General features: G+C 41.0%; 1 protein-coding gene across 2 annotated transcripts in view; it reads left to right on the top strand.

The window, feature by feature from the left end:
* Tei (irregular chiasm C-roughest protein teiresias) overlaps positions 1–6772 on the top strand; it is a 679348-nt gene that overhangs the window by 576953 nt on the left and 95623 nt on the right. The window contains exon 10 of one of the 2 annotated variants that reach the window (XR_013010891.1): positions 32–5588. The exons of the other annotated variant lie outside the window; for it this stretch is intronic. The gene's annotated coding sequence lies outside the window, so the exon portion shown is untranslated. Of the gene's footprint in view, positions 1–31; positions 5589–6772 lie in introns of those variants that run through there. 2 annotated transcript variants of the gene reach the window in all.

Here is a 6772-nt window from a genome sequence, read left to right as displayed (position 1 = left end):
GTTCTCATTTCTCGATAATACAAAAATGTAGTTTTTCAGTGGTCAAATACGCTAGATAAAAGATCGAAAGATCGATCTAGGTCGCCATCTCCTTCAAAAAAGTCCTATTTTCTTGTTCACGAGGCGTAATTTGCATTATTCGCAGCATGTAGCTATAAAAATAGCTACACACGCAGTTGTATGCTTCCGACTAAAAAAAAAGTATTTCTTAGGGCGATAGCGCCCTAGATCGATCTTTGATCGAGCGTTTTTGACTACTGAAAAACCCCATCTTTACATTATCGAGAAATAAGAACGCGAATCCCGCCACCTTGCAGTCCTGGAAAAAGGAGTCTACTCCCTTAAAACGTGTACGCGTAGCGTTGAATAAAATAATACAGTCTTTGCCGTATGTCTAACGTAACATCTCCCGAGTGGACTGACGCGGTAAACTACAAACGACCATTAATCACCTGTCGACTATTACCAATCTACGATCAGCAGTCACGTGTGTGCACGAACATGTTGCGTGTGTGCAAAGCAACGAGGTAAGCAGCGTTGCGTGTTATCGATCAATTTCGGGATGACAGGGAGCCGTAGAACTTCAGGTTGCATCTCACGAGCCGGAAGACGCGTCACCCCGAAACGGAAGCGGAGGCGTCGAAGAATCCCAGCGGCATTGTTGTGCTCGCGGAAAAAGATTTCTGTCGTTCGCTCGACTCCGACGAACACCGATCAAATATTGACTGCCGTAATGACGTTTCCTCATCGTTCTACCCTATCCTCCGACACATCTGCCGCCCCTCTAGCGCGCGATCGTTCCGTTTCATTAATCCCAACCCGCGTCGTGCCGCGCCGGAAAAATTCTTAGCGTGCACACACGAAGATACCCGGAGAGCATCGGTTACTCCTGCACCTTCCGTTTCTCTGTTCCGTATCTATCGTTCGAACTTTGTTCCGTGAGACGGGTATACGCCGAGCAATTACCGCGATCGTTTCTTCTCCCTCGTTCCACCCCCTCGGCGCGACGTTGCGACCGAGAACGCGTCGCGATGTTTAACCACAGCGAACGTACAGTTGCTCGCGAAAGTATTCGCACACCCATTCGAAACATTGCAACATTTAACCTTTTATCGGCGCGGGACCGTCACTGCAAACCAATATGGCGGCGCCCTTACCTGTCGTCAAAAACACTGATGATTGCTCAACTTTAAGCAAGCATAACTCCTGAACCATTGATCCTACAGGATCGAAACTTCGATCTGCAGCCGTTCCGGGTACAAATCTACTGGATTCAATTTTTCTAGACAAATTGGACAAATTTTGAGTCCGGTAAAATAAAGAGCAGCCAATTGGAATTTAAAAAGCACCAATCCGACGGACAAAAGATGATATGTAGATTGTAACGAAGTATACATAGAAAAACAGGAAGTTAGTTTAAAATCAATTGCAAAATTTGCCACCGAACAAACAGACAAACAAACAAGAAAGCGAGCTAATAAACACGTGGTAATAACTCGTTAGTATTTCTAGGAAATTTCGCCCAAAATCAAAATTGTAGAAAAAGATGATTTGCTCATTCCCCTATAGAATATTGCGAAGTATAATACAAAGTGTTGAGAAAGCATGTCCACTGTACGCAGTATGGCAGCGATGGTACTGTCACCACAAGGGTATGGGTTCAATACTATTCTTTGCTTTCTGATTTGTTTTGTTCGAGTACTTCACTTATCTCTTTTCTGCAATAGGCCTGCAACTAACTTGTTTCTAATTTTTCCTCTCATTGTCAGAGTGTCGCGTATATCCCAACGAAAACATTCTGTAAACAGGAGCCAGGTTCTTATGGCCGTAAAAAGTTGTGAGATCAAACAAAATACGGCCAAGTTCGTTAGCTTAGAAAAATAAAAATAAAAATTAGTTAAAAAGAACGCTATTTAATTTTTAAAGAGTCACATGGAGGGCTAAATTATTCAAACTTGGCCGTTACTTTTTAAACCAATGGCCCTAAAACGTGTTAGGTAGCGGCCAAGTTTGAATAATTTAGTCCTCCATGTGACTCTTTCAAAATTAAATAGCGTTCTTTTTAACTAATTTTTATTTTTATTTTTCTAAGCTAACGAACTTGGCCGTATTTTGTTTGATCTCCCAACCTTTTACGGCCATAAGAACTTGGCTCCTGTTTACAGAATGTTTTTGTTGGGATTTCATCAATTTTTGTTGAAATTTCATCAATTATCAAGTAGGTATCAAAGATTAACACTCTACCGGCGAATTAGAACCCAACTTTACCTAGATCTTTTTTGTCATAATTTTAGTGTCATTTTCTACCTTATTGTAATCTACCAGTTTGAGCTTTTTGCCACTACCTCGAATGGCGCTATACGAACGTTTGAAGAGAGCAGATGATTCTTTCCGGAATTTACACGGTTCCTTATGGGAAAAGCGGCATATTTCATTTTCTCCATACATAACCTATTTCGTTTTTTTTTTTTAATACAACCCCTTTAAGGTGTAAAATTTCAAACTTTGATAATTATTCCTTTGAGTGTTTGTTATGGTGGACCTATGTACCAAATTTCAAGCTTGTAGGTCAATGGGAAGTACCCAAAAGGTTTTGATGATCTGTCAGTCAGTCAGTCAGTCAGTGACAAATTTAGCGATTTTTGAAGTTCTATATCTCGGAACCTACAAATGTTGGAAGATTAAGGTTTTGTCAATATTGAGGCATGATAGCATTTAACAAGTGTGCGAAATTACATCTCTCCATCTGCCTACAGTGTCGAGTTGTAAGCCTCTAAAAAACGGCTAAGTTGTTTCGTGTAAAAGGAGGTAGTGCAAGATCTTGGCTGGTGCACTACCGTGCACCTGGATCTGACTTCCCATGACGCACCTCTATTCACCGATAAAACTTACACGAGCCCCTCCAATCAGTCTCTATAGGGATTTACTACAGTTCCTGAGTTGTCCCATACGTCATTCCTTCTGATTTCCCTGCTAGCCCACCTCGTTTCATTATATCTTTCCCTTCTCTTTTTTATTCCTTGCTTCCTAGCGTTACGTGCCCGTGATTCAGTTCGGGATTCGTAACCGTGCGAATACATTATGAATTATCACGTTCTCAGCGTGGAAGTCATGATTATAGTCTCCTTCATTTTCGAAATAGACTTGTTGGGATGCGCTATTCTTAACCTTAACTTATTACTTCTTAGTTAGTATTGCAAGGTAACTTCGAGAACACGCCCCTAAGAAAGTATTTGTCAGCCAGGTACATCAACTCGCTTCATGGTTTCGAGAACAAAAACACGTCTACTCGAAATGTGCACGAGCCAGCAAACTTTACACGAAGTTAAAGGTTTACACAGTGGACCGGAACGAACCGCCGAGTTAGCTGTATCTGGTATTTTACATCAGTCCTTTAACAAATGCGGTCCTTTGTGGTAAAATGCAAATGTTCATTAAATATTCACACGAAGTTAAATCACCATGTAAGACTGCGAAGTACCGGAGCAATTGCTTTGAGAACTTCGTGTCTCAACAAACAGTAATTTGTAAAATAAACTTGCCACTAGAATACGTTGTCCTGGACAGTTTCTTCTGTCTCCGGATGATGGTAAAGTGCAGAGTCGCCAGATCAGGGAAATTGAGGAGAAAAAGTTACCCTCTCCCTCTGCCAGGGCCGGTAGAGGGGGGATAGAGTGCTAGAAGGGGTAGGTAGAGTGGCGAGACTTAATCCGATGACTCTGATTAGATGTCATCCGAGACCATTGTTTTTTTTTTTGTTTAAGGGCGGTGAGGAAATGCATTTTTTACGCAACCCCCCTCCAGATGAAGGTCGGGGGGGAGGTAGTGTGGGACTCACCTTACCGAAATAAAACTAGGGCAAGTGATTTAAAATTCAACGACAACATCTCTCCACAACTCAGCAAGCTAATATAAGCGTGGTAATAAAAAATTCATTGCTGCTTTAAAACAGAATTTCGTATAGAAACAGAGTTCGTATAAATGGTGGTAGTTATCATATACATTATTATTTAAACTTACTTGTGCCCGCCACTGTAAAATTAGTTCCGACGAGTACTACAAACGAGAATTGAATAGTAACAAGACGTGAAGACCAAGTAATTGCTACGCGACTTAGAATTGGCCACTCGAATATTACACATCTACACAAAATCTCGAAAAACGCCCCAACTCTCTGTCAACGGTGTAACATACCACTATCTATCGAACATATCCTCCTCGAGTGCCCAGCCCTTCAGACACAACGACAAGCCCACAACATTCCAACCAATCTGAGTGAATGCCTCAACGACCAAAAGATTATTACAAGCGTTCTTACTTTCCTCAAAAATGTAGACCTATACTACAAAATTTAATTATATTTACACTTATGTATTATTGCGATAACAAAAGAATGTACTTATAACTGTATACCAAAAGTGGTCGCTAATGACCTCGATGTTAATGCGACCTTTATAAATAAACAATAAAAAAACAAAAAAAGATGTGAAGAGAATTGATTAATGACAAGATCACATAACTAGGTGTAAAAACAGAATTCGCGAAAAGTTATTTAAAACTACATTGCATGAGAGTATCGTCGTTGTAGAATTGAAACTGAACAGATCAATCTCCTCGCGGCGGCGTAATCGCGTTTCCGGTTCCTCGCGTTCGACCACCTCGCCGATTTACTGTTTCTTCATTTTCTGGAACAAACAATCGGATCGGGGCCGCGTACATGGTGCTACGTCGTTTTACAGTTAATAACGACGGAGCGTTAATCGATCGTCGTCGAACACGTACCAACCTCGTATTATCTGCGATCATTGGTCTAATTTAATCGGCGAAAAATATAATTGAAATCGGTAACAGCCTCCTGGCGGCCGTTCTCTCTTTTCCACTCGGTCCTCCCTTTTTTCCCTCTGTGCTCTTCGTTCGGGGCCGGTCGCTACTTTTCTTCGTTCCGCGATCATTTCAGCGGATTCAGCTCGCGGAGGTTTACCGGCGGCGACTGCTGTTAATTGAATTTCGGCGGGTTAATTAATTTCGTTTCTGATTCTCGTGGCAGAGTCCCCGGCGAAATGAAGAACCGACGCGAGATTGTCCCCAGCCCCTCCCCCGCCGCCGCCGCTCCGGAACATTTTATCCGGTTACAATGCATACAAGAGACACGGCGCTCGTTCGCGGTTTACCGTCCCACAAAGGATTACGAACGTTAAATTAATCGGGTTCGAGTTTTCATCGGTACCGGGACGCGTGGTTGTTAAACAATTTAGGCGTTTCAAATCCTTTACGTGCCGCGGATTCAATTTTTACGATCGCCGCCGCCGCCGCCGCGGCGCCGTACCACCCTTTATTGTATTATGCGATCGGCATCGACGTTGACGCGTGTTCCGGCATATTTTGCGGGGTGAACAAACGCGAAATATTGGCGATTTAAATGTTTGCATTATGTGTTGTGACCGACGTGTGTGCGCATTGGTTTCGTTTACGGATGAATATCGGCGCGCTGATTAAACCCAGGCATCAGATATACAATTGATACACGCTTTAACGTTTCTGCCCGCGCGTCCCGTCGCCCCTCGGTTTTCATTTTCTGTTTAACAGTCGCTTTTAACACGTACCGCGTGTTTACCTTTCAAAGAGCTATTAAAATTCGAAATGTTCCGTTTTACTCGTAGAATATCATTCTGTATACCTTTATTTAAAAAATTGGAGAATACCATTTCGGTCCGGGAGTAAATGCGGCAGCCAACTAAATTCGTAACCTCTCACCCAGACCTGCCCCTGAGACGAAATCATATTCGATCTGATACATCAAGTGGCTATTATTGTAATCATTAGACAATTTTCAGAACAGAATTGAGCACAATTTTTATTTGATTGAGATCTGCAAAGGCTACTACCGCTGGAAATAACATTGTATTTTATTCCACTTCTTAAAAATTCGTCTATAAAAATTGAAAATTGCATGAACATCCGCAGTCTAGTAATCATTAATATTTTCAAATGTTCACGTATCCCATTAAGTATCATTCACCCTTATCTCATCTAGTTAATCTAATTCATGAGCTTTCTGAGATCATATTTTCTAAATTCTACGTTAAATCAGACGAAATAGCGAATCGTTGTCAAAACCGACTTTGAAAATCAACTTTCAAGGAACAACTATTTGAACGCAAATTTTTTATCTAAATGTTCAGTGTCTTCTGTTCGTAAAGAAAGTGTTGTGATCGAATAAAAAATCCACGTCGGCAAGGAATAAATAAAATTTTAGCAAAATTGGTCCAGTGGTCTCTCAGATATTTCTGGATCCGATTTTGAAGAGTTCATTTCGAGAAAGATGCGTTTAAAGTTTCAATTATCTGTTACCACCGCGGAATACGACTGCACTTTCGGTGGTATAATTCAGCAGTCTTCCGAATATCCGAATAAAACTTTCAGAGAGCATTCCAGAAGGATAGTACTAATAGAGTGTACCATTTATTAAAGATCAATTTTTCATTTCAATAAAGATACACGTATTCCCCATTTAGAGCCATCAATTTTAGACAATTTCGGAGATGGAAAATAGTTAATCGAGTTTGTAAAATTTTTATCTTCATGTTCGACTATATTTCTAAATGACCCGGTGTAATTTTTGCACGATTATTGTATTTTTATATTAAGATAAAGGGATCCGTCTTTTATATGAGTGTAGAAAATCTTCTTGTGACGTTGAATGTCTTAGTCTGTCAAGTCTTGATCTGGCGACTCTGCATTCATGCTTGAATTTTGAGGACTGCTTAGTAAA

The sequence above is a fragment of the Lasioglossum baleicum genome, chromosome 18, assembly GCF_051020765.1.
Source record: "Lasioglossum baleicum chromosome 18, iyLasBale1, whole genome shotgun sequence".
Taxonomy (NCBI): domain Eukaryota; kingdom Metazoa; phylum Arthropoda; class Insecta; order Hymenoptera; family Halictidae; genus Lasioglossum; species Lasioglossum baleicum.
This window is presented reverse-complemented; position numbering and strand designations above follow the sequence as displayed.